This window comes from Sceloporus occidentalis, unplaced genomic scaffold (genome assembly GCF_023333645.1).
Source record: "Sceloporus occidentalis isolate IW3139 unplaced genomic scaffold, rSceOcc1.0.p SCAF_41, whole genome shotgun sequence".
In the NCBI taxonomy this organism is placed as follows: Eukaryota; Metazoa; Chordata; class Lepidosauria; order Squamata; family Phrynosomatidae; genus Sceloporus; species Sceloporus occidentalis.
The window spans coordinates 5,033,489-5,052,999 of NW_028317021.1; the positions used below are offsets into that span (position 1 = coordinate 5,033,489).

The 19,511-nt window shown below is 45.9% G+C and overlaps 1 protein-coding gene across 2 annotated transcripts in view; it reads left to right on the forward strand.

Annotated features, from left to right (window-relative positions):
* The window catches only part of LOC149290019 (carbonic anhydrase 15-like), a 35,341-nt gene that overhangs the window by 6,453 nt on the left and 9,377 nt on the right, over positions 1-19,511 (forward strand). Inside the window, exons 3-4 of one of the 2 annotated variants that reach the window (XM_089489944.1) lie at positions 17,730-17,750; positions 18,705-18,740. The gene's annotated coding sequence lies outside the window, so the exon portion shown is untranslated. Of the gene's footprint in view, positions 1-17,729; positions 17,751-18,422; positions 18,741-19,511 lie in introns of those variants that run through there. The other variant, XM_089489943.1, reaches the window with a different exon arrangement.

Sequence of the window (19,511 nt, forward strand, 5' to 3'; positions counted from 1 at the left end):
GACACAAAAGAGCCTTTGAGTGGAAAGAACACAGAGTCCAGAGCCCAGGCCTCCCTGTTTCGAAACCATCATGAAGCAGAATTCATACATCTCAGCCTGGGCAGGGTTTGCTCTTCAACCTCTCCATAGGATCAATACTGTTTCCGTTAAGGTAAGCTGCTGTTTTGGGGTCTGACAGTTTCCTTCAGATTATTTTTCAGATGCCTCCAGTCTCCTCTCCCATGCCAAGATGTTCTCAGTTCCTTGACTGGGGATGATGAGAGCTGCAGTCCAACACAGCTGGAGGATGCTTGGTTGTTGAAGGGTGAGCTGGGGACTTGACAAAGGGCCTGTCTTGATGGTTGAACTGTGCAGGTTTCAGGCTGCTACCACACTGTGGAAATAAGTCAGTTTGGCCTCAGAAGATTGCCTCAGAAGGCCTGGATTTTGAAGAAGGGCCTCAGAAGATGACCTCAGAAGCTTTGAGATTTGGAGAATGACTTCAGAAAGCTGGGGCTTTGGAGAAGGTCCTCAGAAGATGACCTCAGAAGGCTGGGGCTTTGAAGATGGGCTTCAGAAGATGACCTCAGATGGTTTGGGATTTGGAGATGACTTTAGAAGGCTGGAGCTTTGGAGAAGGTCTTCAGAAGATGACCTCAGGAGGCTGGGCTTCTCAACATGGCTCTTAGATAATACCTTCACGATTCAAGCAGGGTCCATGTGGTAACTGCTGTACCCCACTGGTTCTCACACAGGTTACTCAGTGGTGAGGCTAAAGTCATATTGTCAGAAGTGCTAGAGCAGGGGTGGGCAAAGTGAAGCCTATTTTTGTAGCCCCAGGGGCTAATGTGGGACAGTTGTTCATCTGTCTCTACTTGCTCTAGTGTTAGACATGGCATTGATAACTGGTCAATTTTCCCAGGTTGGGCCTTGTGTAGTTGTAAGTCCAGCCCAAAAGTTTGCTCTGCCTTCTGCTGGACTCCGAGCGGCTAGTTTTTAATGACCAGAGGGCCTAAATTCCATTCCATCCTTCCTTGGAGTCCCTTTGTCTTGCTTTTGAGGAACCTGTTGAGATTTTTTCTCCACTTGTCAGACCTCGCCGGATTATTCTAAGTCTGTATCTCCCGATGCAGCCCTCCAGGGTATCATTAGGAGGTTATAGTGTTCATTTCGACCTCTCCGCCTCCTGCTTTGGAGCCTCTCATCTCAGGGATTTAATAGCTTTATTTCAAATGGTAGTTGCAAAACCAAAAAAGGAAAAAAACAAACCCAAGAACCCCAAAGGAAAGAGAAATTGATTATTTCATTACCAACCATGCACAAAGCATGCGACGGAGAGGAAGCAGAGGCAAGAGCCTCCCTCTGATGTGATCCACGGGTCCCATTCCCGTATGTCCTTTCGTCCCACGGATGGCAAAACACTTCTGCAAAAAAGGAATGTCAGGACAAGACGACGCCTTAAAAGGGCCCCGATCATAAACATTTAAAATTTGTCCAGTAATGGTCTCCTTCGCCTTGCATTGCACCAGTGAGATTTACCTGTGCGTTGGCTCCTCATTCAACGTTTGGTTGAATGGGCCTCGTCAAAATGGGACTTACCATTGGGAGTCCAGACAGCATTTCTTTTTGTTTGACTTTCTTTGATTTGTCAGGGTTTTGTGATTTGTCAGGGTTTTGTCGACCTGAAAGGCTTGTTAGTCATAGAAAGATCTCTTTCCTTTTCTCCTCTGTGCCGATCACATCAGACATAGCAAGAGGGGAGACTGAAGAAGGTGCTCAAAGTCTCGGAAATGCTCCGAGAACATTACCTTTGGCAAGCAAGGATTTTTGCCAATCCTCCAGCAAAGGGAAGACAGTTAGGCAGTTAAGCATTTCAGGGTTGAGTTTCAACAAATGCCATTCATATCTCAATCCTAACTGCATTTACTTAGAAGTGAGTGCACTTAACGTTGTTAGGATAGGGGAGACTTCTTTGATTCCTATAGCCACCAGTTCCCCTTGGACTAAGCACTCAGCCTCATACTTTCCTTTCAGTCCAAAATGACAAAGGGAGGGATAGATCATGGCCTAAATCTTCTCCTTCTTTGGCTATGGGTCTATTTCCCAGACCACAATTCCAAGTGCTGGCTATGACTTATAAACCCCTATAGCCTAATATTTCAAATGAAAAGCAGGACATGTGTTTCCAAAGGGCATCCAAGGGTGGGGAAAATGGCCAAAAGGTATGAATGAGGAAGAACAGAGAAGCTAGGAGAGAGTGAAACAGTTTGCTTTTGCCTGAGCCGACTGGGAAGGAAACAGTTCTTCCCCCTCCTCTCCTCTCCTCCCAACTGAATTACTGGAGTACAGACTCCTTTCCCGCTTTGATTTGCTGCAATTGAAGTAAGCTGGTGACAAAGGAGAGATGTTGGAGGAGGAAGAGACAAGGACATTAAAAAGTAGCTGGGAAAGCGGGACTATCGATGATGAACTGGGACTATCCCTGCCAATTTGGGCCAGTTGGAGGCTATCCTATAAGGCTTGGGTTTATCTGAAAGCCCATACCTCCCCATATGAGCCTGCCTAAGGATCTTACTGGGATGGCGTTCTCCTGGTCCCACCATCCATAAAGGCTTCTCTAGTGAGGACACAGGAGAGAACCTTCTCTATGGTTGCCCCTGAACTATGGATTTCTTTTTGTTATGTGCCTTCAAGTCATTTCCGACATCTAGCGATCCTATCATGGGGTTTTCCTGGCAGGATTTGTTCAGAGGAGGTGTGGCATTGCCTTCTCTTGAGGCTGAGAGAGCGTGACTTGCCCAAGGCTACCCAGTGAGTTTCATGGCCAAGCTGGGAATCAAGCTGAAGATCCAGAGTTGTAGTTGACATTCATATCACTATGCCATGCTGGTCTGAAGTTAGGTGACTGGAAATAGGGGTCCCTCCGCACTACACAGTTATAGCACTGCGGTGCCATGTTAACCGCCATGACTGTGCACTCTCAGCCTCAGAGGATAGCAATGGCAAAGCCCCTGTGAAGAAACTTGCCAAGAAAACCCAGCAATTGGTTCACCTTAGGGTCGCCATAAGTCAGAAATGATTTAAATGTAAACAACAACAACAACTGTACCCTGGGGGAGTCCAGAGATTTGTATTTTGGTGCGACACTAGAGCCCTCTGGCTGGGACTTCTTAATACTTCTCCTTATACTGCAAATCCCAGGATTCCATAGGATGTCACCATAGAGCTTGGAAAAGTTCCTTTTGGGAATTCCAGCTCCTGGAATCTGCTGGTGGATTCTGGGAGCAGGAGTCCCAGTGAGGATCTTTCCCAAGTGCTGTGTTTTTTTGCTGGCCAGCAATGATGCCAAGTCTCTATTCTGGCACCAAGCATCTGGGGGGATGGAAAGGGCAGCAAAGGTCTCCCCTCGCTCTGTTTTTTTCTGCATGCTTTTGCTTTTGTGGTCTCTCCTCAGGAGACAAGGAGTTAAAGACTCAATCCCGGTCTCCTTGCAATGAATATTTAACAGCAGCCAGTGCACAGGCTGGAGCTCCGGCTTCTTCTCTGCTTGTCTTGATAGCAGTGGCTGGTTGCAAAGCCTCCTCTAGTCGGAGTTGGCTGTGCTACAGAGGCATTTTGCAAGGAAGGAGGATCACCACAGCAGCCAGAGGGCTTGGGGGCTTCTCTGTCTCCTTATGTAGGCAAGGAAGAACCTTCTTTGGTGGATGCTCCCTGCCTGGGTTTCTCCCACTGAGCCGCCCGCGGGTCTTCCAGTTGCCCTCAACCATCCAGCTACCATGCGGATCTCGGTGCTTCTTGGGATAACTTTTGCCTCTTTGCCGCTTGTCCTCCAAGCAGGTGAGCTGGGCCATAGAGTCATTGTGATGTGTTGCCTTGGGGCAGGTGGACTGGGACCCTTCCCATACCTTTGATGGGTGGCTGGGATGCTGACCAGTCTAGATCAGCACCATCTCAACACCTGTTGGTCCCTGGCCAACTTTTCTCTGGCCTCTTGACCCCCTTCTGTCATGGCCAGATTGAGATGGATCATTGGGCCCCCAAAGTAAGGCTTTGCATGTTCCCTGTGTTTCTCTTTTTCTCATTCAGGAAAGGTTCTCATTGCGAGAGCTGGCTGTCATTGTTGTCCTTGGCAGGGGAGGTGTCAAATCTGATTAAGTACCATGCTTTGGCGGGCATGACAAGACCGCCAAGATCGGCTTCTGTGCCAGAAGTTTCCCGCAAGGAGAGGTCCCCTCCTGTCTCCAACAGCAGTGACGTTGGAAGGATTCGGATGAGCCTCTGTGGCTCTGGAGAGACTGTGCTCTCTTTTGGAGGGATTCTCTGGCAGTTAAAGACGCGCCAAGTGCGAGGCACTCCGAGGCATAGCTGGGAACAAGCGGGCAAAGCAAACCGGTGGGTAGGGTGGTACCTCTGGGCTAATGCGGTCCTCAAACGACACTTTTCTTCCTGCTGCAAAAAAAAAAGAGTAGTTGAAAGTGCAGTTTTCAAAGGCAGTTGGAAGTTGGGACTTATTCCACACAAAATTCGCATGCAGCATCTTTCTGTGGAAAACTGAATTTTCTGCGAAGGGAAGTGGATTTTTTTTTTCTGTGCAGAGCACAACATTTTTGGCAGAGCAAACGATACTTCCCAACCAGAAATATCTTGTGCAGAAAGCCCTGTTTTCCGCAGAAAATACCCCATGCAAATTTTGTGTAAAACAAGTTGTGAAGTACAAAAATTCTGGTCTGTCCTGGGTTCTCCTTGTCATGATTTTCCAATACTTGAGGGTTGCCAGACCATTTTGGAGCATTTAAAAAAAAAATCCATCCCTGCCCAAAGAACTGACCACTTTGCCTTGTCGTGGTAAGTTCTGATTTCTCAAGCGGTGTTGAGATCGCTGTCATGCCAGCCCCCTTTCCAGGCATATGGGCATGGGTACAGGGTGATGAATGGAGCCCCAGGGAAAAGTGAGCATGCACCGGGAGTTGCACATGTGCTGGAGAAACCATGTTACGCTTTTGTGGGCCATGGAGTTCAGGTCTACATTTGGGCGGACAACTTGAGTCCAATGGACTTTGGATCGAGTGTTGATCCAGAGTCCTTCCCTTGCAGCCGGTGAGGATAAACCATGAATACATTGATAGCGCACTGTCAGAGGGATTCTGGTTTGCTTTTTCCTCCCTCTAGACCCAATCCCCCCTGATTTGGTGAGCAATGGAAGGGCCATAGTGATGTACATGCTTCAGAAAGATTATGAAAATTGTCATGGGAGAAATGTCTGGGGATTTAGAGTTGTGCGACTGAGCTGGATGTCTCTGAATCAGTGGCCTGAACTTGTGACATTATTAGAGGGCCAACTTTTCACCAAATACCCCAAGCAAGGTTCAGTCATGCTGTGGCTTCTGAATATCTGGTGCTTTCATGGTCTGCACAAATGCCCTTTTCACACCTCGGCTGGTCAATGTGCATCCTTCATTTATCCCTACTGTGCAAGATGACTGTTTTGTATGATCACAGTGACTCACAACTGCATAGTTAGCTGACTTTGCAGTGCTATTATGTGTTGTTGCAATGATGACGGCAATGTGGAGGATGAGAACAATCGCCAAATCGGTGGTGGCACTGTAAAAACTCTGAGAAGAAGCTGCCTGTCGTGACTGCCCCCATAGCCACATTTTTAAAGGAGATAACCCCCAAAAGTAGGTAGTTTTGCTGAACCAGAAGAGCAAGCCACTTTTAATTTATCATCACCAAGAGTGGGTCTTTTGTAAAGTCAATGGGTCTTAACTGCCCACTCAAGACCAAGCCACCACCAGACATTTTGCATTACAACGGGGATAGCTCACAACAACAGATGGTCACTAGGAAAATCCATTTCTTCATCCCCATTCAGCTGCTGTGAAAATTGCAGGCAAACCTAGAGCAGGGATGGGCAAAGGGCGGCCTGTGGGCCACATGTGGCTTCTGGACCCACTTTTGTAGTGCTGGATGATCAGTTGCACAGATAGCTTGTATCAGGGACCTCTGAAACTTGGTGCGAGCCAGTCACCTGCGCTGCTGCTGTTATTGTTGTTGTTGTGTGGCTTCAAGGTGTTTCCAACTTATGGTGACCCTAACACAAACCTGTTGCAGGGTTTTCTTGGCAAGATTTGTTCAGAAGTGGTTTGTCTTTGCCTCCCTCTGAGGCTGAGAGAGTGAGACTTGACTAAGCTGACCCCATGGGTTTCCATGTCTGTGTGAGGAGTCAAACCCTGGTCTCCAGAGTCATAGTCCAAAAGAACCTAAATACCCTAAACACACCAGTTCCCATTAGATCTTGGAAGCTAACCATGGTTAATATGTGGATGGGAGACAGCCAATGAATCCCAGGTGCTGTAGGCAAGGGAATGTGTGCCAATGGTGAAGTGCAATTTTCATGGTCCTCCACTTTGCATGCCCTATTAAAAGGGAAGATTTGGACCACCTGAAAACCCCCGGATATCTTCAAGGGCAGCCTGTGCACAATAGAGCCTGGTAATCGAGGCTCAAAGTAGCACTGTGACTTGTGGTTCCTTGGGAGTGACTTGTGGTTCCTCAGAGGTCTCAGCCTCTCATGCTTCTCTAGTTTGCGTTGATTCTGCCTCATCCTAGAAAGTTTAGCGGATGGATTACCCAACAAAATGAACACAACGAACATGAGAAATAGACGGCAGCTGATACCGCATTGCTCAAACCTCGGATCTTCCACCCTCACCGAAATGCATGGCACTGGAACTTTCGAGGAACATGGCTACTAAATGGCGACATCATACGATGCCACGTCAAATCCTTGCCGGAATCCCGTTGGACCAATGGTGGGCATACATTTTCCAGGGTCGCACAAGGAAAGCAGGCAAAACATGCCAATTCTGAGCACCTGACGTCCTACTGATGTGGGCCTTTATCACACCAGGCTGGAAAAGTGGAATTAGAACAGGATAGTAGCATCTGTGGCTGTACTGTATCACACGACATTGTGTTTGTCCAGGAGCTAGTCTGTAGTCCATCCGTTGCTGGAGCACTCCTTCTCATGGACGGGCAAAACCTGTCAATGCCCCTCCATTGCACTGCTTTTAGAAAGTGTGATAGGTTTCTTCCAAAGCAGTATCGCTGTGCTGGCATTCACATGGTGCAAGTGGTTTTGATTCTGTTCCTCTCTCCTTCTCCTGTGCTATTCCCAAGCAGGCTATTTTGCTTTTGCTTTTCAAGTTCTTTTCTTTGTTTCTTTTTACCTAATGGGTTGCCATGATTGTCCAAGTGCACTAAAAATAAAAGCACAGACCGAAAGGCATGCAAGGAAGGGCATAGGGCAGGGAGGTAGGCTATGGAGGCCAATGTGGTGGAAGTAGAGGCCAAGACAGAAGCAGCTCCATTGCATTTTTGAAAAGCTGCGTGGTAATAATAATAATAATAATAATAATAATAATAATAATAAATTTATTTATATTTCCCCGCCTCTCCCTGCGGATTGAGGCGGTGTTACAACCCGATAAAAAACATATAGAAACAATCAATAAAATTCAATAATACCAATACAATCAACAACACATCAACAATAATAATATCAGTTAAAAGCTAAGTAATGGTTGTCTGCATTACTAATGTGTGTTTGCGTTTCCTACACTAATGGACTGTGGCACTTTGTGAGTCTGTTGTGCTACTATCCATAGTTGCATCCATGGAGTGTGGCAATAGGACTAAAGCTCTTACAGTTCCTCTGTTCCTTGAGCTTCCGAGATTGAACCTTGGGGAATGTCTACATACAAAGCACCTGGCATTATAAATACGAGAAAGCTGAGCCTTCTTGTCATCCGCAACTCTGCTCAGGTCTTGCAAATGCAGGGCTGTGGCTTCCTCGATGGAGTCCGCCCACCTGAGCCGAAACACATTGTATCATTTTTGTTGAGCTATTCTGGGGCTGTGGAAATGGTAAAACCCATGCCAACGATACCTTTGGCTTGGAGGCATGAGATGGGAAAGAGGTAGACGTTGTTTGTTGTGGCCATGGCAGTGGATTTCCAATAACTATGTGTGGGTGGCTATCGTATTCCCATCCCTGAATGATGTCTGTGGAACAGCATTACGTATCTGTTTCCGCATCCTTATCCTCATGACAGTTCAACTCTGCTCTGCTGGGCAGGTTCCTAAGGAAAGATAGTCTCTGCCAAAATCGTGACACAAAAGGAAAAGTGATGCGGAGGGAAAAGGAGCATGAGAAAACTCAGGCACAACATCTTAACGTTTCTTTGTATATTATTGAACCTACCGTATTTCTGTATCTCCTTCTAGCCTGGAGGGCCCCCAAGGCAATGCATGCCAGGTAAAAACGTTGAAAAGGACCCAGAGCGAAAAGCTTGGAAATCAGATTCCAAGGCTCTTGAAGAAATGTGAAAAGCAGTTCTAAGAATAATCCTTCAAATATATTTGAAAGCAAACAATGCAAACAGACGGCGTGATTTTAAACATCCAAGTGACAACACTGCTTTAGCTGCCTGCCAGGAGCTCCAGACAGATGGAACCGGCCCAGATTCCCTTGGCAGGGAGTCCCACTATTTACGGGGAAAGCTCTGTCCCAGGGGTACACCAATCCATTGCTCCATGTCGTAGACTCTGAAGGAGCAGAAAACAAGCTTGCTCCATCCTCAATATGACGTCCTTTCAAATATTTACACACGGCTGTCATATCCTTCTTAACCTTCTCTTCTCCAGGCAAAATATACCTAGCTCCCTAATATGCTCCTCATAGGGTTTGGTGTATTCCAGATCTTCCACCGTTTTGGTGGCCCTCCTTTGGACATGCTCCAGCTTCTTAGCATCCTTTTTGAATTGTGGTGCCCAAAATTGGACACAGAATTCCAGGTAAGGCCTGACCAAAGCAGAATACAGTGGCACTATTACTTCTCTTGATCTAGACACTATACTTGTATTGATGCAGCAGAGAATTGCATTGGCTTTTTTAGCTGCCGCATCACACTGTTGACTTACATTCAACTTGTGGTCTACTTGGACTCCTAGATCCCTTTCAAATGTTGTCTTGTTAAGCCAGGTGTCCCCCATCCTACATCTATGCGCTTCATTTTTTTCTTGCTAAGTGCAGTACCTTACATTTTTCCCTGTTGAAGTTCATTTAGTTAGCTTTGGCCCAGCTTTCTAGTTTATTCAGGTCATTTCGAATGTTGATCCTCTCCTCTGGGGTGTTAGCTACTCCTCCAAATGTTGGTGTCATCTGCACATTTGATAAGCAAACCCTATATTCTTTCATCCAAGCTTGAACCGTGGGATATTCTGTTTGAATTGTTTGATTGTTTTTTTTTAAACTTGTATTTTGCATGTTTTATAGTGTTTTAACTTGGACTGTTTTAGATTTGTTAGCCGCCTTGAGTCCCTGTACTGGGAGGAAGGTGGGATATTATGACTGTTATTATGGTTATTATTATTTTCATTAATTCTGCCTCCACCAGACCGAACCATGGTAACTGGAAAAAACACTTTTAAAAAGTGATCGTTTTAGTCTCCCTTCACTCTAGGAAAAATAAATGTATTACCTGTATCACAAATCACACCTCTAGCAAATGGAGGGGCCTCTCTTTGCTTTTGCCTTGCCTCCATGCTCAGCATGTGCTCAGCCTGGCTAGGAATCAATCAGCTCTCTCCTCTGAGCGCCAAAGTTGCCAACTGCCATGGGGACGGATGGGCAAATGGGATGACGCATGAGTGCGCAGCGTTTCCCGTGGAGCGGCCTTCGATTTATGCCTCAGCAAAAAACGGGTTGCTTCCAAGTCTACAGAATGGCTTTTCGCTGCCAGCCTGGATACACTTTTTACTTAGAGGGTTATTATTTAAAACAAGCGAACAGGCAGAAGGCCAGCTCTCGGCTGCCGTTGCTGCTGGCGCCCGTCCAGAGTAATCTCATGGCGTCCCGTGGGTTCTTTCCATAAAGGGTTGTTGGAGTGCTTTTTTCCCTTTTTTTTGCAAAACCCAAAGCACTGGAAAGGTTAGCTGTTGTTAAGGCCGTGCGCCATAAGTGACGGCGGAGAGGCGGATATCAGAATTTGGAGTTGCGGTCAATGGAGTGATATGGAGGAACACATCAATGCACAGCCCATGAAAGCTGGACATCCTTGAGGGATTTTTTAACAAAACATTTTGCTGTCTCATGATCCAGTCTATTTTTGAAGTTCTAGTGTGAGCCAACTGGGACACCATCCCAGCAGAGGAGAAAGGTGCTGGGAGGTTCAGGGGGATCCCAGAGGAATGTAGAAGATATATTATACATATACATATATATGTATGCACACACGTATATATTTGTTGCTGTTGTTGTGTGCCTTCAAGTCATTTCTGACTTATAGCAACCCTAAGGCTACCCTGTTATGGGGTTTTCTTGATAACTAGTCCCGATTTTAATTTTTTGCCCCAGAGATGACAAAACGGGCCGCATGCAGCCTTGCGGGTTGAGAATGTAAATGTAAAATGTAGATAATGAGAATTGCAATTGCATTATTAATGGCTCTTTCATACCATGGGGAATAATTCTCCAACAGGACTAGGGTTTACAACATAGCAAAGAAAACGCAGCCACCTGTCGTATCGTGCCGACATTCATGAAAAGTTTCCCATTTAGAAAAATGGAAATGAAAATGAACGGCTAAGGGATTCTATTTCTTTAATCTTAGAACTTCTTGGATGGTTATGGCTGCTTTTCCACCCAGCCGGCTTATTTCTTCCGCACAGCAAAGAGATTGCTCCCGGGATGATTCTGTTTGCCTCTAATGTTCAGGCTGCGAGTGCCATGGCTTATGGAGCCAAAACGGCACTTTCCAGCCAGAAGGGAGAGGTATAAGCCATACAGAGTGAACCCCAAAGTTGGCAGAAGTAGGAAAATAATTTGAAAATGATCCTCCGAGTTGCAGAGTTGTCCAGTAAATAGACATGTTCAATGGCAATGTAATAGTAACTGTTGGAGAAGGGGCAATGGAATTGAATACTCCAGAAAAGGGCATAGTTGACTGGCTGGCATCCTGGTGCAACATTTTGTTGCAGGTCCCATGTGTTGTATGTGTTATTAGCCACACAACTGCCTTGTTGCAGCAGCTTCACTGGCTGCCAGTTTGTTTCTGCACACAATTCAAAGTGCTAGTTGGACCTATCAAGTGTGTGTTGTGTGCCTTCAAGTCATTTCTGACATGGCGATCGTGGGGTTTTCTTGGCAAGATTTGTTCAGAGATGGTTTGCCCTTGCCTTTCCCTGAGGCTGAGAGTGTGTGACTTGCCTAAAGTCACCCAGTAGGTTTCATGGCTGAGCCAGGAATCTAACCCTGGTCTCCAGAGCCGTAGATCAACACAAACCGCTACGCCAACCTGGCTCCCATATACAGCTTAGGCCCAGCTTACAGTATTTGAAGGACTATATTCTCCCTTACGAACCAGCTCATGTTTTGAGATCTGATGGGGAGGACCTTCTCTCTGTCCCACCATTCTCAGAGGTACATTTGGTGGGAAGATGGGCGAAACAGGGCCTTGTTGGTGGCTGCCTCCAGGCTCAGAGACTCCCTTCCCGGAGAAGTTAGACTGGCACCCTCCCAGGACCAAAGTGGTTCCCAACAAATTAAAACAAAATACAGCTAAAAACGATTACTACTAAAATTCGTAAAAGAATAAAAAATACCATGCCCTCCAACTAATTTGGCAGGGAGAGTCCCAATTAATCCTCTGCCGTCCCACTTTTTTCAGCTGCTTTTGTAATGTCCTGGTTTCTCTCATCTCCTCCCTCTTTGTCCTCAGCTTACCTCCATTCCAGCAAACTGAATCCAAAGCACAAAAGTGGTTTGCATGCAGTTAACTCAGCGGGAGGAGGAGAGGGGCCGAAATCCCTCACAGAATGACAGCTCCTAGAATTCCATGGGCTTGCGTCGTTGCGGATAAAGCGGTGTCAAATTGCATTCATTCTGCAGTGTGGACATAGTATCGTTTGGGCTATTCCATTTTTGAGCTGAAAACTAGATGGCAAAAGTCAGTGGTCTGTCAGAGGCTGTGTTGTGTGTTAGTCCAGGATGTGTAGAGCTGGCATGTGTTTCCTATATTGAGGGATGTCCCCTGTTTGAGGGCTGGAAAGCTTTACCTTTTATATAGACTGAACAAGATGCCTCCAAAGCCTGTCTTTTTTAGTGTGAGTCCTTCCTAAAGACAAAAATGTGTGCATCATGTAACTGGGGAATGTGGACCATATGTTAATATTACCCGGAAACAAATGGCAAGGGGACTGTGATCAATACTTCCAAATCAATTGGACACTTCATCAGAGCACCAAGTTGCTAATTCAGTTGATGTTGGATTTCGGAGTGTTTCAGAGTTTGGAACCTCTGCATCTACATCTTGAGATCTCTTAGAGTTGGAACCCCAAGTCTAAGCATGAAATTCATTTCTGTTTTGTACATACTTTAGCCGGAAGGGAATTTTATCCCCAATGTTGTTAATACTGTTGTGCATGAAACACTGTTTGTGTACATGGAACCAAAAGAAAGCAACAGTGCCCCGACCTCAGCCAACCCATGTGGACAATTTTGGGTTTTGGACTATTTTGGGTTTCATAATTCCGGGAAAGGGGACTCAACCTCGAGCGACATCCTGCATGTCAAAAATTTTGACTGTTCCTTATTGTTATGCACAAAACCTGGCAATGCTAGGGAAGTATGAATTAAGTCTTGCAAACATGAAAGGCATTGTTCCTCCGCTGCCATCCCTGCATGGAAATGGTGACAAAAAGCAAACGTTTGGCTCTGTTTTCATCATTGCAGCATGAAAGCAACTCAGGCGGCTCCATGCCTGGAGAAATAAGCGAGAGTAGGAGAAGTATTACTTTTTAAATGTTGCCAAGGCCTCCGGCTGCAGGCAAGCAAGCGATGAGGAAGTTTTCGTGGTGCAGCAGAAGCGGAGCATGTTTTACCTTGCGGCTTCTCCAGCGCACACTTATTAGATATCAGCCATTCTGCGCCATCCTTTCCCAGATGGAAGCAACGGAGAAAGTATTGATTTCCATATTTGTTGGCAACTGGTACGTCTCGATCAGAGCTGAAAGGAAAACAGGGAGTGGAAGATCCTCCAGCAAATCCTCCTCCTTCACGTTTGCTTGCCTTGTTTTGTTTTGTTTTGTTTTTTAAAGTGAGATTTATCTTTCTAATCCAGTTATTGAATATGGTTTTGCCCAGTGGTGCACAGGTTTTTTCTTTTTCTTAAAGAATAAAAAGTATGTTAAAACTGGTTTTGCATTGCAAAACAGAAGTAGTTCCCTGCAGGCCAAGGCTACAGTTTGCAAACCAAGGAAACCTAAGTGACTGGGTAATGGTTCGGCAGACGACGTTCGGCATCGTGATGAATGCAAAAAGTCTGATTTATTTCCTCGTCTCTCTTTGGAAACGAAGGAGTCGCATCACAAAAGAATAAAAAGAGAATCTCATGAGCCCACAATGGCGGAAAGGTATACTTGGGCCTGTCATGGCATAACAGAGGAGACATGATGTGGGGCATTTGTTCTATTATTATTATTATTATTATTATTATTATTATTATTATTATTATTTACAAGCAGTGTTAAAGGGTTTTGAAGGCTATCAGATTTTGTCCAGAGGAGTGGCAAAAGAGAAGTGGTGTTTGACTTTTCCTTGTACTGTACCATTTTCTTTTTCCACTTTTCCCCCATGGCTAACAGATGCTAGGTAGACCAGTGAACAAAGATCCCAGTTCTAATTCAGTTCCAACTACCAATTCATTTCTTGAACTCTTAGGCCCACTGGGGGCACAAATCACTCTGAGGTCAGGTGCCCAGCATTGGTAGCATGGATGGGCACCTTTTTCTGACCTCAGCAGCAGTGCCAGGTGACAAATGGGGACTATGTGGGAAGACAGCTGCCTGCTGTTTGCTGCGCGAGCTGAAAACTTTCAGCAAAAGAGCACAAGTAAGGAGGGAATTTGCAGCCCGAATCCTCCGGTGGTAGCTTTAAAACACATTTTTCAACCAGTTTTTAGAATGTTCCTGAAATTCATTCTATGCCTATTGCAGGGCCCATGTTTGAGCTATATCCTTGGGTTGCAACTTGGCCACACTTAAGTGGCATGTTCTTTTGGAAAGAAACTTAAATGACCGGAGCTGTGATCGTTGAAAGATAACTGGCCGGCAAGGTGACATTTTCTCCACCTTTTGGCATGTGCTTCCCTTCTACCTAGTGGCGGAAACCTGTCCTTCACTACCGTCCTCAAATAAACAACTTCTCCTTTATATTTTAAAGGCTGCAGTCTGAGCACAGTCCCTTGTACGTCTGGCAGAGAACAAATCCATAAGAATAACTGGAGATGATGCGGTGGCAAGCAACCTCACGGCTAAGCGATGGCTTTGCAGCAGTCAATTAGGAAATGATGAAGACAGAAATGGTAGGCAATAAGTCACAACCAGGGAACTTGGCTTCGGAGGTGACCCACGCATTTGGAAAAGAAGAAAAAGGAGAACTTTGCAGAAGCCACTTGTGGGAAATGGGATCGAAGAGCATAAAAAGCATGCAGTCACCTGGATGGAGGAAACAGACTCCTCCTGAGCAGAAGAGCCAAGACTGTCCAAAACAAGATGGCAGAATCTTACCTGGAGAGAACCTGAGATTTTTATCTAAATGTAACATTTTCTGAACCCTGCACGCAGATGAGGGAAATATATCTGCACATAGTTCGGTGGTCAAATGGGGAATGAGCTTGGCAGTATTACTAAAGACTGTATATTCATTCTATGAAGTGACTTGAATACATACATTTTTAACAAGGACTAAGGGTCAGATCCCAGGATTCCATAGCATTGAGTGACGGGAGCCAAAGTGGTGTCAACCTAGATTATTTCTGTAATGCCAAAGTGGAATGCACAGGTAATCCGAGGAGTTAGACTAAATTGAATTGGAGGCACATTAGAAAGATTTCAGCCATTCCAGAATTCATCGCATGATGATAACAGGCATGATAACTGACCGCCACAAAGGAAAGACAGAGACATCAACCCAGTCCAGGGGTGAAGACTTCAAATAAGTCCATGAACTGCAAGTGAAGAAAAGTATAGAAAAGCCCGGGAGAATGAACAGTTGCAACCACAAAAAATCCCAGTGGCTGCTGCAGGGTATGTAGTTGCCTGACTTTGAGACACCAGGTGCCCCATTGCTTAGTGTTTCTTATTGAAGAGGCACTGGCTCCTCAACTTGAGAGTCTTGTCATCTCATCATATGGCCAACGTATGATGGCCTCAGTTTAGTCATCTTGGCTTCTAGGGAGAGTTCAACCTTGAAGAGCCATAGACGGCCATATTTCTGAAACAGGAGCTGTGACATATAGCAGTTCATCCACCGATTTAAGGAATCGGTTGATGGAGAAGCCAGGCAGAAGAGTTTCCTTTGGGTGACATCTGAAGTCAATATGGCAGAAAACATCACTGGGCTGGACTGTTTAGAAGATGGAAGCGGCAGATGAGCAACAAGAAACGTAAGGTGGTTCCTTGGCGGGATGGGTGGGGTGCACCTGCCTTGGATCCTGTTGTGGGAGAAAGGTGGGATATAAATCTTTGAAATAAATTAAAACAAATAAATGTACCCGGCTTGCAGCGGGAACACCATAAAAAAATAAAAACAGGAAGGTTTGTGGGATAATTAGAGGGGAAAAGCAAATATTGAAAGCCAAACAACAAGAGACTCTCTCCGCCAACAATAAAAGGCTCTTCAGATCTATTATTAATCCATGGAAGATTAAAGAGAAGGGGAAAAGCCATCCAGCTAAGAGGGTCAGAATGTTTGAGTTAAGGAGAGACCCAATTTGGCAAGCGTGTCTTGCTCCCTTTCAAAAGGCTGACGGAGGCATTAAAAAAGGCCTCTCAGATCCTAATTAGTTTAGTTTTAATGGAGCAGGTGGCGGCTCTGTGTCCCCAGCTTTTTTACATTTGGTGGCCTGACTGCTCCGTCTTTGGACTCTGGGACCTGACTTCAACAAACCGCTTATCTCATAAAAACCAAGGTCAGTGTCAGGCTTGGGGACCCCCACGACAAAGGCTGCATCCACACTGCAGAAATAATCCGATTTGACACCACTTTAACTGCCATGGCTGTATGCTACGGAATCCTGGGATCTGTAGAATGATAGATGCATGCCAAAGCAAAAGTATTTGTAATGAAAGAAAAAAAAAACCCTACAGTTTCTATAGCATTGAGCCAGAGCATTTAAAGTGGTGTCAAACTACATTAATTCTGCAGTGTGGATGCAGACTTGGGCTGTATCTGCACTGCAGCTGTATTTAATTCTTTTTAAGGGGGGGGGATTGTAATTTTATGTACAATATTGTATATGGATGTTTTAGTTGGTAGCCGCTTTAATTGTCTTGCTACAGAAAAGCAGGATAGAAATAAAAGTTTTATTTGTGTATTTATTATTTATGATCCAGTTTGGTCAGAGAGCTCTGGGGCCACAACAATGTACAGTTCCCAGAATTCCATAGCATTGAGCCACGACAGTTAAAGTGGTGTCAGCCTGGATTATTTCTGCCGTACGGATGCAGCCTTCACGTTATGCCTTGGTAGAAATAGGAACAAACGCCTTGTTATTTCTTTCCTTCCAAACTCTGGTTTAAAGGCAAGGAGCTTGCAAAGTTTCAACTTTTTGGGGACATTATGAATTTCCGAGGAATCGGCTTCTACTAGGGCTTTGGGTAAGCCAGCCAGTTCTTGGTGCTGCCAATGTGCTTTCCCACCCGCTGCCTGCTTGGAAATCTAATATTTCATAACTGATCGATCAGGAGAGAAGAGAGAGGGATTTTTATGAGCTTAGTGCCGTGAAAGCCCCAAATGAGAGTCTTCAATTACTCCACTGACTGTGAGATCTGCCAGTCAGTTGTCCTGGTCAGTCCCTCCACAGTGATGCCTGCAAGCACGGTGTGAAGTTGTGTTTCGTATTACCCTCGGAGGAACAGACCGAGGGCCGATCCTTCTCGAAGCATGATGTGCAGCGATGAATCACCATGCTCTCTTAGTAGCGATCCGTCAAGTTCCTAATCGATGCCTCGCAATCCTTTCTCCAACCCGGTTTGAATTCTTGAGGCTGCCTTTATCAAAACCCTGACATCATCGACAAAAAACCAAATCCCTTCCCCTTTGGTCATCTTATTGCAATGGAAAGAGAGGCAAAAATGATGTGGCAAGGTTGAGGCTTTCTGTTCTTAGCCTCCTCTTTCCTCTGCCACTGACGCTATGCTTAGTTTTGCGCTCTTGAATCCATGGCTAGTGTTGGAGGTGCACCTAAACCCAAAACCAAAACATTGTAATAAGACCGGTCTTTGAAAAGGGAAAAGATATAATATACTTTATATCTTTCCCCTTATGCAATCCTTTCCTTTTCCTGTCTTTTTGGCACTATTGTGCTTTGTATATTTTGCAGTTCTTTTCAAAGGCCAGTCCTGCTGTTTGGAGCCTCTTGGTGCTGCTCCACCTGCTCCTCTTTGCTGTCACTGCCTTCTCTGAGCATGCAAGCAATGGTGAACATGAGGCTGTGCAACAGCCAAGCCATCCCAAATATTTGACAGTAGCAGGGGCTGGGAGTGTATCTATGCTTGGTTTTATGGTTGCTCCATTTGTAGCTTCTATTCCTATGCATGACGCTTGCAAACCCAGACTCTGTCTTCTAGCCCTTTTCAATCCCTCTCTTTTCCTCTCCCTCTTCTTTTCCTCTCTTCCTGCACAGACCACCGACGAAAAGGAACAGGTACGACTTGCATGCTGGCTTTGGGGGCATGGAGAAAGAGGCCTGAATGCCATTTTTTAAAGTCTCCATAGTTATGGACTACGTCAACGGGAACTTGAAAAGTCAACGCTTAGATCAGCATCCTTGATTCAATGGGTCTATGTCAGTGGTTCCTAAATTCTGGTCCTCCAGATATTTTGGGCTTCAGCTCCCAGATGTGCTAGCCAGCTTGGAATTCTGGGAGCTGAAGTCCAAAATGTCTGGCCGACCAAAGTTTAAGAACCTCTAGTCTATGTTAGCTAGGACTAACTATTGGATTTAGGCCAGAGGTGGGCATTGTGTGGCCCTCCAGATGGTCTTGAATTGCAACACCCAGTGGCCCCAGACAATGGTGAGGAATGCTGGGAGCTGCAGTCTAGAAACATCTGGAGGACCACAAAACCCCTGATGTTGTCCATAGAGTCGGAGAGGGAGGACAGCATTTGAGAATTAAGAGGAAAACAGCAAGGAGGATGTTGCTACTCATCATAAAGTGAGAACCCAACATTTTCTTTTCCATGTCTCTCTTAATAATTGCCTGGTTTATAATCCGTTGAATCTTGTTGCTGTAGTTCAGTTTCTTTCTTCCCCTACTTATATTATAACTTTCTTTTAAAAGTGTATAAATGGCTACATTATAGGGGATAATACTAATGATCTGCTTTTGGGGATGGCACTGTCAGGTCTTTGTTTGTGAAGTGATGCACACCATGCGTTTTCTTCTGCCAGAAGCAGTAGTTTAACTTAGGCTTGGGGAACCTAGGACCCTCTGGACATTTTGGACTACAGATCCCATAATCCCTTACCAGGGGCTTCTAGCAGTTGCCGCCAAAACGTCTGGAGGGCCATAGGTTCCCCACTCCAGGTTTTAGCTGTTGATTCTTCTCGTCCTCTCTTCTCATACATTGTCTTTCTTCGTTTGCCTTTCCCTTCCAGGTAGTTGGTGCTACGACTCACAAGATCTGAAATGTGGTAAGTATGTGAAAGAAGGTTTTGAAGTGTTCAATGTGTTACATTATGGTTAGCGTGGAAGTGGAGTTGCACCCGTGTATGAGAGATGCCTTTGGTTGTGAATTTGGTTGCATGTTTGGGTGTGCATTTGTCGGTGGTCATTCAGTAGCTGAGATCCTGCATTGCTCAGTATAGCGTAAGGATTCCACAGATGGACCTCTGTTGTAACTCTATTCGGCATCTCCAGACTCATGTTTTTGCTGAAATACCTCCCCCGAATAGCTGTTCTGTGTATGTTAAAGAGCAGGGATGGTGATAGATGGGCTTGGTCTGGCTATGCCCTATAGCCGTGATGGTGAACCTATGGCAAGCGTGCCACGGGTGGCACACGACACCATTTCTCCGGGCACGGGACAAGGGAGAAGGCGGAATGGGTGCGTGCCCGTTCCGCCGCCTCCCTGCCATTTTCGGGCCTCCCACTGTCTCTGGCGCCTAGAAGGAGGAGACAGAGGCGCACGCGTCTGTCTCCTCCATCTCTCCTGCCTTTCCCTTCGCTCCCCGCGAAAGGGCTCCATGGAGCCCTTTTGCGGGGAGTGAAGGGTCAAGGAGAAGGTGGCTGGGATGCATGCCCAGCCTCCTTCTCCTGCCTTTCCCTTCTTTTGCCGGCCTCTGACAGCCCCAGAAGGGACCCTCAGGGGCCAGCAAAAGCCGGAGGATGGCCCGCCGTCCTTCGCGGCCCTTTTGCCGGCCTCTGACGGCCCCAGAAGGGACCCTCAGCGGCCGGCAAATGCT